The sequence below is a fragment of the Pinus tabuliformis genome, chromosome 4_2, assembly GCF_031772625.1.
Source record: "Pinus tabuliformis cultivar Carrire ecotype Pingquan chromosome 4_2, CPIR1, whole genome shotgun sequence".
NCBI lineage: Eukaryota > Viridiplantae > Streptophyta > Pinopsida > Pinales > Pinaceae > Pinus > Pinus tabuliformis.
The window spans coordinates 352,101,568-352,120,160 of record NC_142304.1 but is presented as its reverse complement, the minus strand read 5'-3'; positions in this window follow the sequence as shown (position 1 = coordinate 352,120,160).

Genomic DNA, 18,593 nt, shown 5'->3' with positions numbered 1-18,593 from the left:
AAATTTTCACGTGTGAGGCAAGGTTTTCTAGATTGTATATCTATCACATCCGGCTTCTAATGCACTTCACATCTCAAAAACCTCTCAACATGTGCAATTATCTGTGTAGAAGCCTTGTCAAAATGTCTGAGAAGGTACAGGTGAAAAGAAAAGAACACTACCCTAGTCTTTTTCATCATAGCTTGATAAAGACTGTAGTTCTCCATTAGCTTGTAGAGAAGAACATGACATGGGATTCTTTCATAGAAACAACTTTGAAATGGCGTGAGACTAATGTTTCAGTTCAACATCGAAACATAGCAACACAACAAATGTGTTGGCATTATGATGCATGTGTTGTACTTGATGGCAACCCACTTGTAGCAAAACAACTCACTTGTATATGGTAACTAGATGAATCTACAGAAGAGATATCAAATGTGACAAAATGCATGAAAATAGTGTTTACAGATGTGATGAAATGCAAGGAAACTTCAAGGAATCGTTTTAGAAGGCAACTCACTCAAATGAAAGATCACAGTATAGTAGGTAAACAACAAAGAATTATAGATCAGTCTTCACAGAATGAAGAAAGAGAGGAATATGTAGGTTCAACATTGACCAAGCTGTGTATACACGCAAGTTCACTGTATACAAGTCGCATATACGTACACACACACTTTCATAGAAGGAAAAGTGCGTAGACCTTGGAAATCTAAATTTTTGGTCCAAAGTATTTGGTCTATGGTATTTTGATCCAGGGTATTGGTCCAAGGTATCTGGTTCGAGGTATTCACCCTAGATATTTGGTCCAAGGTATTTGTCCTAAGTGGTTTTGGTCCATGGTATTGAGAAAGGCCTAAAACTATAAAAGGAGGAGAAGATCATTAGGCCAATGAGTGCAAGTATTGAATATCCGATGAACTATGAGATCTAGTATGCAGGTTATTGGGTTATGGTGCAGTGCTGGATCTGAACCAAGGATGAACCTTAGCTGATGATGAGGGATTATATCTAATGATGGATCGGGATCTTAGGCATAAAATGAACTATCATTATGTGCTTTGTCTCATGTATATTCTAGATCTAAATACTAACGCATATATTATTCTGTAAATGATATGATATGGGTATAATTAGAGTCTGGAATAGCTACAGAACCCTGAATTTATACTTGCAGATGTATACGCTGGTTGGCTTCGGTAAAAATGTGTATACACATAGGTTCGACACGTCGAAGTAGCGTATACCTTATGAACTATGATGTTTGAAGTTACAATTGATTCTGGTTGTTAATGCAGAGTTCTAGGTTTTGTTTTATGTTCTAGTGACTGCATTCTGGTAAGAGTATTCAGATTGATTGATTGTGATTTGCTTCAGTAATGATGGATGAGATCTAATAATGGATCGGAATCATAATGACTTATCATTATGTGATCTGATGGGCTAGATATGGTTGCTAACACATGTATTATCCTTTATATTTGATGATCTGGGTATGTCTGAAGTTGGGAAGTGCAACGAAGTTAAAGTAAGTATTTGCAGATCTATATGCTAGTTCGCTTTGATGAAGTTGCGTATACACGCTGGTTCGACTCTTCCAAGTTGCGTATACACTCTGATGCATGGTTTTAAGGTTGCAGTTGGTTCTGATTAATGATGTAGTGTTCTGGGTACAAATTTTTGTACTGGCTATAGTGATCTCTATGTTCTAGTTGATTTGTTGAAGTTGATTAAAGTATGAATGAATGGTTCATTCAGTTGTGTTAGAGGTTCATAGGTTGTTAGTGATTGATTGATTTTGGTTGATTCAGAAAGTAATGATTGAGTTTCAAGGATTGGTTGATGCAGATATAGTTGATGGTTGTATTACAGTGGTGATTGATTTGAGCTTCAATGTTGTTGTTGGGTCCAGTATGAAAATTGGATGAAACATGACCTTCAGATTATGGTGTTGTGTTCCAGGAGTATCTAGTCTAAAAATTTATGAAATGAGGTCCTTGGAGGAAGAGAGAAGGTTGTAGCCTTCTGTAGGTCGGCGCCTACATACTAGTAAACATATTGGCTAGTACAAGAGCTAGGGGGTTGTAGCTCCCTTCCAGTAGAAGCTGGAGAACAAGAGAAGGTTGTAGCCTTCTGCAGGTAGAAGCCTACGTACTGGTATGAGTCTGCACCAGTACAATGTTGTAAATAGATTTTCTTATTATTAAAAGAAGACAGAGATGACAACAACAGGTGGTTTTTGCCCACATTGGGTTTCCACCTTAAATCTTGGTGTTCATGTGTGTTACTTATGTGTGATGGTTCACTCTATTATTAACTGCATATGGTTACTATTTAATGATTAATAAAGTATTAATGCACAGATTAAAGATCAACAGATGATGAATTAACTGAATCATTAGTTTGTTGGATATATGCTTGTTTCCTTAAGCATAGTTGCGTGTACATGTGGGTTACCCACATGGAAGTAGGGTATAAAAATTTGAGTATGAAAAGAAAAAAATTATTGACTTGACTAATACTGATTCAACCCCTCTCTTAGTATTATTTCCAACAAGATGGAGGTAGGATCATCAAGCCAATCGGTTGAGGTTCCCAAGGGACCTAGACTGGAGGTGACTAGAATGTATCAAAGAGGAAAAAAGCTTGTGTTTATTTCTCATCTTGAGAAAGGGGCCAAGCCTTCTACCTCAGCAAAACAGGGATCACAGGTACAGGATAAAGACTTGATTGAGCATGAATATGAGTTGGTGGACTTGGAAACAACTAATGAGCCTTCAAACATGCAACAGATCATCAAAGAGAAATATTTTCAGATCAGAGAACTCATGGACAACATGGAAGGAGCAAGATTTGTTATCTCATTCCTTGAACAAGAAAACATTCATCTCAATGCTAGACAACTCATCATGGAGTAAGAGAGAAGTAAATTGTTGCAGCAAGTAGGAAAAGGAAAGTCAGTATTGGAGCTTAGTGAACCTGAGGAAACTGAAAAAAAAAAAAAAAAAAAAAAAAAAAAAAAAAAAAAAAGAGGCAAAATAACACATTTTGCTAGATGGAGACCTAGACATGGAGGATAGAATTGCCTTAGAGATCAATGAGGACAAAGAGTATTGGTTAGATAAGGTCAATGACCACTTGGAAAAGCTTCTTGAAAAAGCCAATAGAGAAAAATAGCTACTAAGGCACATGGCACATCACTATCAAACCAGGAGCATGATATGTAACATCAAGCTCAAACAACTGGAAAACAAGTTCAAGGAAGCACTAAAAGACAAAAATGAGATCGATAACTTAGATGTGCTTGATGAAGCATCCATGAAGGCTTGATATACATCATTTTGTAGCTAATGACTAATTTGGAAGGAATTCTGATCATTTTTGGTGCTTTGGTTATTTTGGTGCGAAATTCAGAAAATTGGCTAGTGACAGGGTGCTACGCTTTTTCCTCAGGCATACAAATGACAAATGATTGCAGTTTTAGAAAGATCATGGCATCCTCTCAAAACTTATTTCATCATATTTCTCAGAGAGGGCCTAAATTATGAGAAAAAGGAGAAAAAGGGGTAAAAAATAAACATTCTTCCCCTCTTTTTGACAAGCGTTGCACTTCTGGATATGCCTTGGGAAAATGAATTTTGGAAGGCCTTCCCACAGGTAATTTTCAAAAATTAAAGGCGTTTTGGAAACTAGACTTGAAAATCTAGTTGATTGTTCTTTTAGATCTACATTCTGACCTCACAAGGCACCTTAAAGTGAGCTCAAAGTTGGCGTTGCACTTTTGCAAATTTATGTGTTTTTCATTTAAATTTCACTGTGTAAATTTCCTAGTTTTTAGTTTGACTTGGTCAAAGTTAAAACTCTCGATGTAATTGAAGTTAGTTCGAGGTTAAATGATGTAATAATTAATAAAATAGACATGATAGAAAGTTTTTTATGGTTTATTAGTCCTCATTAAGGAAGCAAAATCCAAAACAAAGTCTACAAGAAGTGTTTGTATTTGACCTTCTCACTCTCACCTGTTCATTGAGAGAATCTTGGAAACAATTCCACCACCTAGGAATTCAAATCTTGGACATGGGGAAGTGGTTAAATTGAGTCTATATGTATCATTTCTCATTCAGAGAGAAACATTATACTTTTGTGGAGAAGGCTTGTATCTTATGCTCTCTTCAGCTAATACAGCAGCAGTTGCAACTATATTTCAGGAACTCTAGTTCATTCAGTCTATGGTGTTTTTTTTCTCTATCAATTTATAATGGATAGGTCATATCTCTTTATATTATTTATCTTCTTCCTATGAATTTCCTTGCAGTTATATAGAAAAGAATCTTGAATTTAAGCTCTGTTTATGTGGAATTCATACTTGTGTTTCTTTTCTTCTAAAGCTAATGAATTCATGCTTTCACGTGCTCATTAGGCTCTCTTAAACTCACAAATATACACTATATTGACAAACACTCTAAGTGCACCATAACACACTGATATCTAACTCCTACTTATACTTTTCTATGCATAGTTGAAGCCTAGACCTAATTACCTGCTCTAAACCCTAGTCCAACAAACGTAAAACCCTAAATTCACAAATACTCAGAACAAACTTATATATCTAACATAAAACCTATTTCTTTACATATATTCATTAACAAATCCTTAGAGAGACCCCTCTCTAGTTTAGTAGGGCTAGCTATTGAGCTGATAGTGGTTCAAGGTTACCTCTTTTGATCTCCTCCTCAACCTAGGAAATTGTAGGGGATAACAGATAGTTGGATTTAACAGTCATAGAGTAGATGAAGAGTCATGAGGGTAGATGAACTGTCACAAAGGGAAATGTCAAGAGCCACCCAACCCTTTGCTATAAATAGTCCCTCATAAGTCATTGTAGAGGATTTTGGTAAGCCAAGCTTCTGATAAGTCTATCTTAGAGAGAGCTTGGACAGTATTGTAACGCGCCTTGGCTTCTCCACTGTGGAGAGCTAGTATATATATTTAGAGGAGAAGGAGGTTGTGGTTGTAATGTTCCACTGTCAAAACTAGTGGTTGGACATGGATATATTGTATGACTGGAACTTACACTTCTTAATATAATAGAGTCAGGCCCCAACATGTTTCATCCATATGTCGTATTCTATTCCAGCTATCTTGTTTACTCTAAATGATGTATGTATCTATTTTCCTACGCATGCATGTGTAGATTTCTATATATGTATGTATGTATCTTTCTGAAATGTGTTGCTGGCTTAACCATCACTTTGGTTTGCTAGCTAACTTCCCTTCCATGTTGTGATTCATCTTTTCATGTGTGTTCCCTTCTTAACTCAGTGCTATCACAGGTTTCCAAGGGGTGTACTCACCTCACACTCTGTGTGTTAGAACTGTTCATGCACCTTCCTTGTCTTGCCACAACTATCTCACCCTTGCTACCAACAGGGACATCTTACTTGCCTCTGTACGAAACCGTGGTCAAGGAATTACCATATCACCCACTGTTGGGACTCCTACACCAAATTTTTTGAGGTCTAATTGGGACTTCTTACCAGGGAGATCCCTTAACATGTTGGCGGGTCTAGCACCATCAACATTTCTGGAGGGTCCAACACCATTAAGGAGGGCCAAATTTATATTGGCTGGCAGCGTGCACTCATTTGATCACTTTTTTGATCTCATTGAAGATGCTTTTTATCATTTTGATCTAGAACATATTGACCACAAACTGTTACAACAATGGAAGGCTCTGCATGAATCGCCTATGGATTTTTTGCAGCGTTTCTGTGATTTGCAATTTGAAGCCTTAAAGAGCAAGATAATTTTTTTTCTATCTTTGGGATAGATTCGAGTATTGTCTTAAGAAATATGCCCATCCCAAGAAGAAGTTTGAACTCAAGCCTCACTCAGCATTCTTCATTGATGGAGTTACGCAGTCATAGATGGATAGGGTCACTGTCACAAGTGACTTTCTGCTGTCCCCTCATAAAATAGCTCCACCACCATAGAAGGATGCAGGAGATCACGCTCACACATTTGTTCAGCTATCATATCCTCCCAACATCACTCTGCTTAATTTTTGCACAGAATTGGTTGTGAGTCCATCGAGTTGTCATATGCATTTTTTACCACAACCTCCGTCTTCATACTCAGATGATCCTCCAGATGATACTATCTTGTGTTCTTCCATTCGATACCTACACTTGTTGTGAACAAGGATCAATCCATTGACAGAGTTGGTGTTTCACAACCAACATGCGTTGTCATTCATGAAGAATATGACTGGGAGCTTGAGCATCAACACTTGGCAAAGGATGAATCCCTTCTGTCTGAGCCTCCTCCATTCTTTCCTTACATCTTTGGTGAACCTTCCATCGATGATTTCGCATGTGTATCTTCATCTACAAATGCACTCATTGTTGATCACTTGTAGGACACACTGGATGTCATCCCATCATCTGGCAATAGAGAGGATAAGTTATTCATTGAAAATCCACTTGACCTTTTATCTGCCTTTTACGGAAACACAAAGGATGGATTTGTCTACTTCTCATCTACCCCTCTGTTTGATTTCTTAGATCATGAGGATGTCGATGAAATCATTTATTTTTCTGATTATGTCTGTCGTAATCCACTTACTCCCATATTCGATCATGATGTTGATTCTATCGTAGTTGATTTTTCGAAGCCACCTATTTATGATGATCTATCTGACAATGAAGTCGAAACACCCCAGGCTTTCAAGGCACTTTAGCTAGAGTTGATAGTTATGTTAGGCCCTCACTGTCCTGAGGTTGGTTTCACTTTTGATCAAGAAATTTTTTGATCACCCGAGGATCCTCATCACTCATATGTATGCATTGAAGATCAATCTCACACATAGATCATGCTTCCTCCACTCGAACTACACGATCCCATCACTCATGCATTGGAGGAATCTTACATTGCAAGCACATGTGTACGACACAAGTTCTCTTAGTTTCTTTCATTTGCTCACATGTCACAGTCAAGATTATGCATATGCTTCAAATCTACACGCAGTGTCTCACAACATTGTGACAAGTCCACAAACCACATGTCATGTACTTGCACTCACTTATGTCTTATGGACACTTTGAAACATGAAGTGTGTTTGTCTTCATTGTTATAACTTTCTTGTTCGTTGGTTCTCACAACCGGGTTGCTCACAGACCAAGCCTTCACCAACATGGGCCAACCAATGCATCAGTGGTTTCATTGGAAATATCAGTTCACGTGATCAGGCCCATGCACCATTAGCTTAGGAGTAGGAGTAGTGTTTGCTTTCTTGCTTTTCTTTGCTTGTTTGTTTTCTTGCTTGTTTTCTTACTCACTTTTCTTTCACATTTACTTCTACTTCTACTTTACTTTGTTGTTTGTTTGCTTGTCTTGATCGTAGGTTATTTTCTTGTGAAACCATGCATGACTCTTGAAACAATCTGGGTAAAGAACAAGAGGCCTTGTGCAACTATCACTACTTGGTTATTTGTCATCCTGCCATTTTATGAAGAACTTGTTACCTTTGGTCCATGATACATCAATGGAAAATACATACTTTTCAATGTGAACCTTGGCGAAAACTCAATGCTTGCACACTAACTAGTGTCACCTACTCTAGTAGGTTGTTTTTTTGTTAACCCTTGTATTCTCAATCAAGTAGAGTAAGGTGAGGGGGAAAACATTAAAAAGCATGTCAGAGGTATATAATAAACTACTTCTCTGAAGGAAAAACCTCTCAATAAGTTGGGATCCCTCTTCCACCTTTGAAATGAATAAGTTCCATGCACAGTTATGAAAATGAAAAATGAAAAAATGAAAAATAAATAAGGCGAAAGAAGAGAAAGGCTTCTTGCACAGAGAGTTGATGCAAGTAACTTTGTCAGGGTACTAACTAGGCTCCCTGGTAGCAAAGTGATGCTTGTGTTCCTATGTGACTCCGTCGGGGTACTGTCCAGGCCTCCTAGAAGCGGAGCAACACCAGAGATGAAACTAAGACTCTGACGACTATACTTCTTGTGCACCAATATACCCCTCAACCCTAATCGAAATAATTGTGTTGACTTTTCTTGGAATGTGAGTCAATCAACCAAGAGCTTGGAAAACACTAGATCTTACAATCAAACTAGTGTGGAAACTAAGATGAACTGAGAACTGAACAATACTTCCAAACGTGTTAGACTTGCTTTTCATGAACAAGGTCCCTTCAGAGTGCTAGATTTCTACTAGTGTGTGGCCAAGTGTTGTAGAGGCTACAACCACCCTCCAAAATTTTACCTTAGCTTCGTTTTGGGGCCTCCATACCAACCTTCCACAACAGCATGTCTTGCCCTGTCAAGTACACAAGCTTCAGTGATTTTCTTGCAGAATGACAACTCGTCCATCAAAGCTTGTTGCACCCCCATCACAAGCTTTTTTTAGGACTTGGTCCAGCTACAAGCTGAGAAAATCCCTCAAGAAATTGTGAAATTCTGGAGGGCAACCAGCCTTCCCTCCATAAATTGCACAATTATGTCTGGCAACATGCTGGGCTCCAAAATTACGCAAATTTGACAATCAAGCTTCACTAAGAAAATTGCGCAATTCCTCCTAGTAGGGCTACTCAACCCAAAAATTGTGCAATTCTGGGCAGCAATCAGCTACTCAGCCCAGAAATTGTGCAAACCTTCCGGGTAGTTAGCCTAACTCCCTCCCAGAAATGCACATTTTTTCCCCTCAACTGAGCAGACCGATGCATGTGCCTTCAAGTTGAACAGTTCCCTTTGGTACTGAGAAAAACTGATTTTCATATATGGAATGCTTCTCCCAAGGTAGCATGCAAAGACATCCCTTGTTTTATGGATCTATTTTTAGCAGTTGGAGGTTACATGCAAGGATCATTTCAGAAACCTCCCGTCAAGCGTTGCTTTTCCTAGATTTGTGGCATGCGTGTCACAACCTCAATTTTATGAAAACTCATCAACTGGATGTTGTAAATCTCATTCCTCACATCGACCTTGTAGCTCTGGCATCCCACATCGCATCTAGGAGTTGTTGGCACATTCAACTCAGTTGTTTCGGGGTAAGCCCTCCTTTTATGTCTTGTGTTGCATTTCTACCACTTTTTGTGTTTCGCTTTGTGTGAGTGTTTTCTGCTTGATTTCAGTGAGTGCTTGTTGGTGTTTTGATGTATGTTAGCTTATAGAAGCATAATTTTAGTTTTCTTTCACATCTCACTGATGTTGCATGCATGCCACTCTTTTTGCACAGATGGTCGCCATTGTGGAAACTCGCTTCACACACATGCATGCTTTGCCGTTTTTTGAATCATGCACTTGTTGTTTGCATGTATGATCATTCACTCTTATTTTCACTCATCTCATCATGCATTCAGACTTCTCATGTTTTCAGTCGCTCGTCGGCAGATCTAGGCTGCCTTGGCCCAGACCGTGCCCTGCCCAGCTAGCACTGCGCATTTCCAGAAGTGAAGGCTCTGCCCTCCCTCAAGAAATTTTGCAAATTTGGCCTAACACTGACCTCCAGAATTGAATTGTGAAATTCTTTGAGGCAATCTCCTGCTGGCCCCAGAAATTGCACAATGGAGTCTGCTGGTTGCATGGCACTGTTGATTGAAATTGCGCATTCGCAGTTTCAGTCCTCAGTAAGCCAGGCTAGACTGTGCATTGCACAGTTCCAGTAGTCATTCAGCCTCCTGACAACTCGAGCTATGCCTTGCACATTTTTGGTAGTCAGTCTCCCAACCTCACGACAGAAATTGCATAACCTTCAAGATCAATCACACAGGTATGTTGCAAGTCAGTCCTCAAGTTCGTTTTGGTTTTCGACTGACAGGCTTCTTACCATGAGTGTTGCTATGTCTCCAGGAATTACAGGCGTTCTTCTATATCTCAGCAACACAGTTACAATGGCCTTCAGGAGAGCAAAGTCAAAGGACACCGTTGAGAGCACAATGGGGTTGCAGCAAAGCAAGTGTCTATGATCTTGCCTACCTATGAAGACATGAAGTTGTTCATAGACAAGGACATCAAGATAATATGGCAGCAACATCACAAAAAGCAGCACCATTAGCAGCAACAAAAGGTAGAACACCTACACACAATGAATGCAAGAGAAAGGTTGTTGACAACACAAAGGCGAAACAAAGTTTCAAGGTGAAGCATATCCATTTGTGATGAAAGCAACTTTGGAGATTGAGGCTATGAGTTGATGACACGACATGAAGATCACGCAAAGGCAGAGAACGAAACAGAGAAGGAGTTGCATGTGCTGAAGCAACTACTCAAGGAAGAACAGGAGTTGTAGAGACAAGAGAATGAGTTACGGGAGGAACAGGTACAATAGGGGGCACAACATGCATAAACAGATGAAACTACACCTGTAAAAGTTATAGATTCATCCCAGTAGCTGACTCGGCGTAGACAAAGTGAGTAGTGTTGTTGATTGCATGCAAGGGAATTCAGTAGCATGCATGTCATTGTGTGTACGCATGTGATCCCACCCATTTGGCACACTCACTAAGGCAAGTACAAGAAGCAAGTCCAACTAGAGCTGAACATGTATTCTGAGAAGTTGATGCGCACGACCACCAACACATGCTTGGATATTAGTGCAAGCATTATGCATCAACATGTTGCCAGTCCGGTCACACCCAGGACAACCATGCACATGCTATTAGATGAGTGGGACGGAGGATCCATATCAGTGTACCCGGATGCAGCAGAGACAAGAGTTTGTTTCAGCAAGATGTCACCATTGAGCACATAGACACCATCACAGATGACCAAGCTTGGCAGCAGTTCGCCACCAACGACCATCACAAGGATATCAAAGAGTTGGTCTCACCACAATGGTTTGAGTGTTAGTGATGTGTTGCATGGCTTGCTCAAGCCGTTTTGTCTCACATGGGTACATGTGTATTGTAATGTAACCTCTTGTCAAGTGTAAGTTCAAGTGTCGATAGTTGGATGTAACAATCATAGAGTAGATAAAGAGTCATGAGGGTAGGTGAACTGTCACAAAGGGGAATGTCAAGGGCCACCCCACCCTTTGATATAAATAGTTCCTCCTAACTCATTGTAGAGTCTTTTGGTCATCCAAGTTTCTGGTAAGACTACCTTAGAGAGAGCTTGGAAAATATTGTAACGTGCCTTGGCTTCTCCACCACACAAAGCTAGTATATCTATTCGGAGGAACAGGTGGTTGTGGATGTAACGTTCTTCTGTCGGAACTAGTGGTTGGAAATGGATGTATTGTATGACTGGAACTTACACTTCTTAATATAACAGAGCCAACACGTTTCATGCATATGTCATATTGTATTCTAGCTATCTTGTTTACTCTAAATGATATATGTATCTGTATCTGTAGCTTTCTATATATGTATGTATGTATCTTTCTGAAATGTGTTGTTGGTTTAACCATCAGTTTGGATTGCTAGATAAATTGCCTTCCATGTTGTGATGCATCTTTTCTCATGTGTTCCCTTCTTAAATCAGTGTTATCATAGGTTTCCAAGGGGCGCACTCACCTCACCCTTCATGTGTTAGAACTGTTCATGCACCTTCCTTGCCTTGCCATAGTTGTCACACCCTTGTTATCAACAAGGATATCTTACTTGCCTTTGTGCGAAACCGAAGTCAAGGAATTACCATATGACCCACTGCTAGGACTCCTACACCAAATGGTTTGAGGCCAAATTGGGACTTCTTACCAGGGAGATCCCCTCACACGTTGGTGGGTACAACACCATCAACAGGTACCAAGAAAAAGAGTTGCAACCAATATATTTCTTGTATATCCTCCATCTTCACCTATTCAAGTTATGAAATCAGAGAGCACATAGAAGGAAGTGGAAATTAATGAAAGGGACTAGAAAGTTGCAGAGTTACAAGATCAGTTGGACAAGGCCCATTGACAATAACATACTTGCAGTAGGAGAATAGGGAACTTAGGCATAAAATTTCACAAGAAACTATTCAACCTTGTGAAGGAGAGCCATCAAGGAAAACATTAGCATATGCTAACAAAGGCAAAGGAAAACTGGTTATTGATGTTGAAGAGTTAAAGGAGGCAGCCGAGCAGTCAAGGAGACCTAGAACTAGGTCTGCTACTAAGGTGCACTGTATTTTTCTGAAAGCTTTGCTAGTGAATGAATGAAATATAAGGTGATGTGCAGGGATTCCTATGTCAAAATTTTGGTGGTTTGTGCTACTTTGATATTTTAAGTTATCTTGTGTTTTTAAATCCTTTAAATGTGTATTTTCTTGCTTGGAAAAACCAAATGTTTGATTCAGAATTCATCTTAATAGTGCTTTGTTTTAGTTTTTCCAAGTTATCAATGTTTACGATTTAAAGCAACATTTTATAATTCATCCATGGTTTGATGCTCTAATGTGTTGTATTTTACCTTTTCTACATTAACCCCCATAGAAATTTGACCTAAATTCCACTACCAAAGCTTCCTACCTTAGTCCTGTGTAGAAACCCTCTCTTTTTCCATCATATCACTAGGCCAAAAAATTATTTTACATGACTCCATTCCCGATGGATATGTCTCTTTTCTCATCAAAAAAACTTTAAAAAATTAAACCTTTTTAAGATTATTACCTAGCCTAATATCATATTTTTTTAGTAACCTAAGTGAGAGATCCCTCTCCAGGCTAGAAGGGCTAGATTATGGCCTAAAGTGGTTTGCGGTTACCTCTAGAATTCCCTTTTTAGCCTAGGGAAATCAAAAATTTCTAACACATGCACTGAGCTTCATATTGGTCTTTCATTACCGATTGGGCTTCCTTCAGCTTCCCCCAAGATCCATTAAATTCCTATTTCCCCAACCAAATCCTAGGACCCTCAAAACATAAAGGGAAAGAAAAAGAAACAAGCAAGAAGAAAACCATGGAAAACGAGTAACAATATGAAACCACAAAGAAAGTTGCATGTTCATGCACAAGACATAAACAAAACTTCAAATCAAACACAAACAAATAAAAAATCACCGAAAGCAGAAGACTCTCAACATACACCATGAATTTATAGCCAAGGGTTCCTAATGCCTCTAAAGGAAAGTTCAACCCATGCCTTCTTCAAGATTTCATGACTGTCTATTTTTTCATGTAATCCCCTGCATCATACTGTGATAAACACACATCTGCCAATGTATAAATAAATGTAAGAAAATAATGGTTACCATACCTTGTTGTCTCAAGAAAGCTGCTATGTACACCTGCAAATATATCATATCTCAAGGAACTCCAATTCCTTAATGGATCTAGCCATAACTGGAGACCATATGTTATACCTATCCAATACATGTTCATAAATCTAACACATATACACATAATGTTAGACAAAATCAATATTAAGAAGACTTCCTCTACTCATGCAAAGAAATCATTCACTTGGAATTTTCATTTCCAAACATTGCCAAAATAATTGTTTCCCCATTCCTTCCTTTTACCATTTCCTTGTTGTAATTGTGTCTTACTATGTAATATCACATCACCCAGCTATTAGTTAAATAAACAAAACAACTATTACCTTGTCATGCTAACACCAAACATGTCTCCATGCAATTGTGCACACATGTCATTCAAATGTTCTAAAGATGAAGACATCATATATAAATGAATTCAAACTTTTCTAAGACTAACATCCATGTCATAATCAATAGTAAACTCATAGTAATTAGTCATAATATTAGTCCTATCACCTACTTACACTCAATTGCATATCAGTTGTCTCAACACATATTCTCTTAGTACAACCATCTTAAAACAAGTTCATTTCCTCATGCACTCTTATACACACATACTCATATCATGCAATTAATCAACCATTCAAACAACCTAAAAACATAACATTTTAGATAAACCAAATAGACGACATAATCAACCTCATACCTTAATGTATCTCAAGGGAGGCAACCACATCTTCATAGTCAATCTAGATGAATAGGAAACAATATCATAAGTATATCGACTCATACCTGAATATCATAATGATAAACATATTCACAAGAAAATCCAAATCAACATGATACATATAAGATCAGGATCTTAATTGCAGTAACCATAATCATCATGTGTATGAACACACTGCATATAACAACAAGTTACTACCATTCATGACTATTTTATGAATGTGCATATGACTGAACTGATTAACTACCATCTATCATGCATGTAACCATAACTACAATAGAATGACAAACATGTACATAACTGTAATGGTTATAATAACCATTGACCAACATACCTGCATGCCCAACATACAAACCTGTATGACGATCTTCTCTTAACCCTAGGTCTGGTTCTACAACCTATGATCTAGGTGGATATTGGTAGACACTCACCTATTCCACTTAGAACTTTAGTCAATTTTTTCTTTTTCCTTCATTATAGTAGCATTTACTATTTTTAGCATTTTTCAAGTTCATGAACTTTTGGAGATTTTTTGACCCCATAAACAACATTTTTTTAAGGTATGTAGTAGGCCAATAGACATTAGAAAAGGCCTATGGAAAATCATGTAGTACTCGAAGAGATATTTCCAACGAGGTATCGTACGCATTAAACATAGATCATATGACAAAGTTACGACCTTTGGAAGTTAGATGCCCGACTAACCCCAACAGGGCCCACAAACTCTTGGAATTTCATCTCCTGGGGTTATGGTTTTGGTTCTTTAAGTTTTTCACTTTTTTTTCAATAATAAAATTTCCCCTCAGCCTCATTTTAACATAGTGAAAAGGCATGTAACCATCACATCTCCTCTCAGAGATAAGCTACCATCACCCAAGCTAGTTCATTTTCCAGTTTGTATGTAAGCATATTTCAGTTCTTTGATATTAATGAAATGAAGTGTTATTTTAGCTGCATTCCTACATAAGTCTGGATCAGTGGTATCAAAGCAATTTGCTCTTTCTCTATTTTTCTTTGCATGTCGCCAACGAGGTTAGGGTATAAGGAGTTAAGGCTCGAACTAGTTGAACCTCTACAAGACCAGCCTCATAAACGTTAACGACCTTCCATGGCAGAAGAAAAGAAAGACGAAGGGGAAGGAGATTATTTCAAAATATTTCTCAAGGAATTCCTCGAGCAACAGAGGAATGCGATGATGGATAACTTTTCCCAAATCCTTTCGCGGCTAGAAAAAGGAAATGCATATCCATCCAACAGCCACTTTGGAGGCGCCACTCCTTTTAAGGTACAAGTTAGCTTTGAAATTCCCATATTTGAATGACACAAAGATGCAAACATCGTAGATAGATGGTTAAATATGCTGGAAGGATATTTTTTAGTTCACGACTTTTCCAAAAGGGAAAATATTTCTTTTGCACTCCTCAAAGCAACCCCACATGTCAACGACTGGTGGGAAATCTAATGTGAACAAAATGACGAGAGGGAATCCTCACTGTTTTCAGCCACACCCACTTGGAATTCTTTTCAAGATGCCATAAAGGAACAATATTACCCTTTCAGGAGCTATAAAGATAAATACATAAAGTGGACCACACTATGGTAGGGAAGGGACCAATATTGCTAGAGCTCATAAATATTTTCCATACCTTTGCACGAAGCCGGGTATAAAGTGTTCTGAGTGGCATCTGGTTCTCAAGTACCGCGGGTGTATACACAGGTACATCTAGGATGAGATGGAGTTCTTGGAAATCTCCTCGCTTGGCACCACCTATTGATACGTTGTCAAGGTCGAGCAAAAATTTAAACAAAATAAGTGAGATTTTGGATATATGAATCCAAAGCAAGGGAAAGGCATGCCGAAACTGCAAAAAAAAGGAGAAAGCCATGGTGGGCTGAACCAAGGAAACTTGTTGAATCTACAAGAAAATAAAAAAACCAGGAAGATTATGAGCAACAATATTGCAGCAAGAATGATGCAACTCCTGGGGCTACCAACTTTACTTTGTCAACCTGAGGTTCATACAAACTTGGAGGTGATAGTGTTGTATGCACAAGAAGATGAGATGGGTCCACTCTTTTTCACTGCTAAGCTGGAGATAGACCACTATGGTTTCTCAAACCAACCTTCTATTGATTCAAAAGAAGCTTGATTACCAATGAGGAAAGGGAAATTTACACTAATTGAAATCTTGTCTACTGTAGTAAGGAAAGACTGAAATCAAATTCTTAAATGCACCACTCATGTAACTAATTTCTAAGAGGCTTTGCTACAAAAGAATGCTAAGTTATCATGTGTGTAATCCTACTATCCTAAGCATGCAATCTGAAATAACCAAACACTCTACTGTTGTGCATGTAAATGAACACAATAACTCTTTTTTCCTTTTTGTCCTTTTTTGTGTGAAAATATGAATGCTAAATCCTCTTGGTGATGTGGCAAGTGGGTTAGAGATGGTGGTGAAGGGTCAGATGGCTTTTGATGAAAGTAGGGGTCTTCTCATATATTCATGGATGCTTTTTCCACAATTCATCCTCAAAACCAGCCACTACATATCATCCTACATGATGTCCTAATGCTTCCTACAGGATGTCCTAATGCTCCTACATGATACCTTGTATTCCTACAGGATCTAGCCGAGAGAAATAGGAGTGATTTGGAAGGTGGTGTAGGGCTTAGGGAAGGTGAATGGTGGGAGAAATAAGGCAAGGGAGTGGCTAGGACTTCTTCAGATCTCAAAACAGAGTTTGTAAGATGGTTGGATTTGCTCAACAAACCTAGAAAGTTGTTCTTATGGAATGATGAATTGGTTGAGGGACTTAGTGGCTTTTGGTGTTCATGGATGGATGAGGTTAGGCTGGGGTTGTTGGTCATGAGATCTCCCTGCACTATTGAAACTCCTGCACTGCATCAATCACTGACATTTATCCATGAATCATGTCAAATAAGAAAGATTTTCAATCAACTTAAGAAAACAAAATTTCATTATCTAGTTGCCTAGTTCATGCATGGAAATACTTGCAGAGTAATGTGAAACACTATGAGATCTAATACAAGGTTGAATATATCATAAATGACAATTTAATCCTATTCTTGAAAACTAAAAAGACGCTGGCCTAAGTAGCAAAAAACCCTAAATTCCATGAGAAATCAGAATTATGTCTTTTTGGGGCTTCATAGGAGTTCTTTCCTCAAACCATGGTCCCTGAAGGGAGGAGTGAGGCCGAATCCACCTTCTAACAACTTTTTGGTATTGATTTATCTTTATAATCCACTACTAAATAAATGCACAAATGGAAGAAAACTAATCAAATTCACAACTACTTGCAATGAAATAATGTTAAAACCAATTCAACCATTAATCTATGAAATCAACTAAGCATACAAGAACAAGAAGAGGAGCCTTTGTTGCTAGGGTTGGGCCCTAACCTAGGAGCTTCAACCCTCTAAGTCAAATCAATGCTGGATCAAGGAAATGTTCATTCTCATTATCGTATCAGAAAAATTACATAACAATGTCTTCCACAAGTCTTGAACTCGAAAATGCTTAGTGCTCTTACATAAAAAAACTGAATCCTAATGAGGTTCTAGGCCTTCTTATTTATACAACTGAAGTATCCAACAACTTCCTTAAATCTAGAGAGGCTTGGCTCCAAATCTCAAGATGAACTGGCTCTTAACTATCATTGGCTCGGCTGCCTTTTGATCTTCATGACTCAACTGCTTGCAACTCCGAGCTAGTGTGATTTGATGGAGGATTATTCGAATGAGTGAGGATTAAATGAGAAGGATCTATCTCCTACAATATCTCCTCCTTGTCTCATTCAATTTTATGCCCTTAATTAGCCAAAATTGCCACGATTTTCTCTCAAAAACCTACAATCAATGCACATTATACCACTAGACATAACATCTTACTTTTACTCATCTCATTAAGAAAAATAGGACTAAAATATGCAAGGAATTATGAGAAGAGTGGATTCTAATAATCTTGGAGGTGTATTAAGGTCCATATAGCTACCCAATGATGAGGCTCATCATCACCCCCCTCCTAAAAGTGTTGCTCATCCTCTGAGCAACTCAATCTATATCCATGTTCTTCATTGCTTTGGTGACCTCCCTAACATCCCCTGCTTCTGCTATATTTTCTTCTTCCTATGAATAAAATCTTGCCTTCCTATCTACCTCTTCCCACTGCTTTATTTCTTCCTCTTCTTTCCTTCCTTCCAACATTCCTAAGAGAAGTGGTGGACTAAGTCTCAAGCCAATCCAACTAACTTTGAGTCTTTGTAGAGCTTGCTTGTACATGGGTGTTCTATTTAGTGCCTTTCTCACTCTTTGAGGAGAATGGTATTCTTTGATTTTCAGGCTATAGGGAAAGGTGTTCCATCTCCTTTGGAAAACTTGCATGCTATCATCTCCTAACAACATGAACATGTCTTCAAAGTGTGCGACTTCTTTCTCTTGGGTAGCAAGGTACCTAGGTGCCATCTTAAGGATCATTTTCAATCAGGTTGTGGGTGCTGATGATAGCCATTGCGTTAGATTTCTAAACTATTATCATGAGAGGCTTTATCTCTTCTCTTTCCATTACCTTCTTCATCTTTGCAAATCTCGCCTCCTCATGATTCATCCATGATGCTAAGGCCATCAGTTTCAAGTCCCCTAGTTTTGAATTTGGGTCCCACACATTC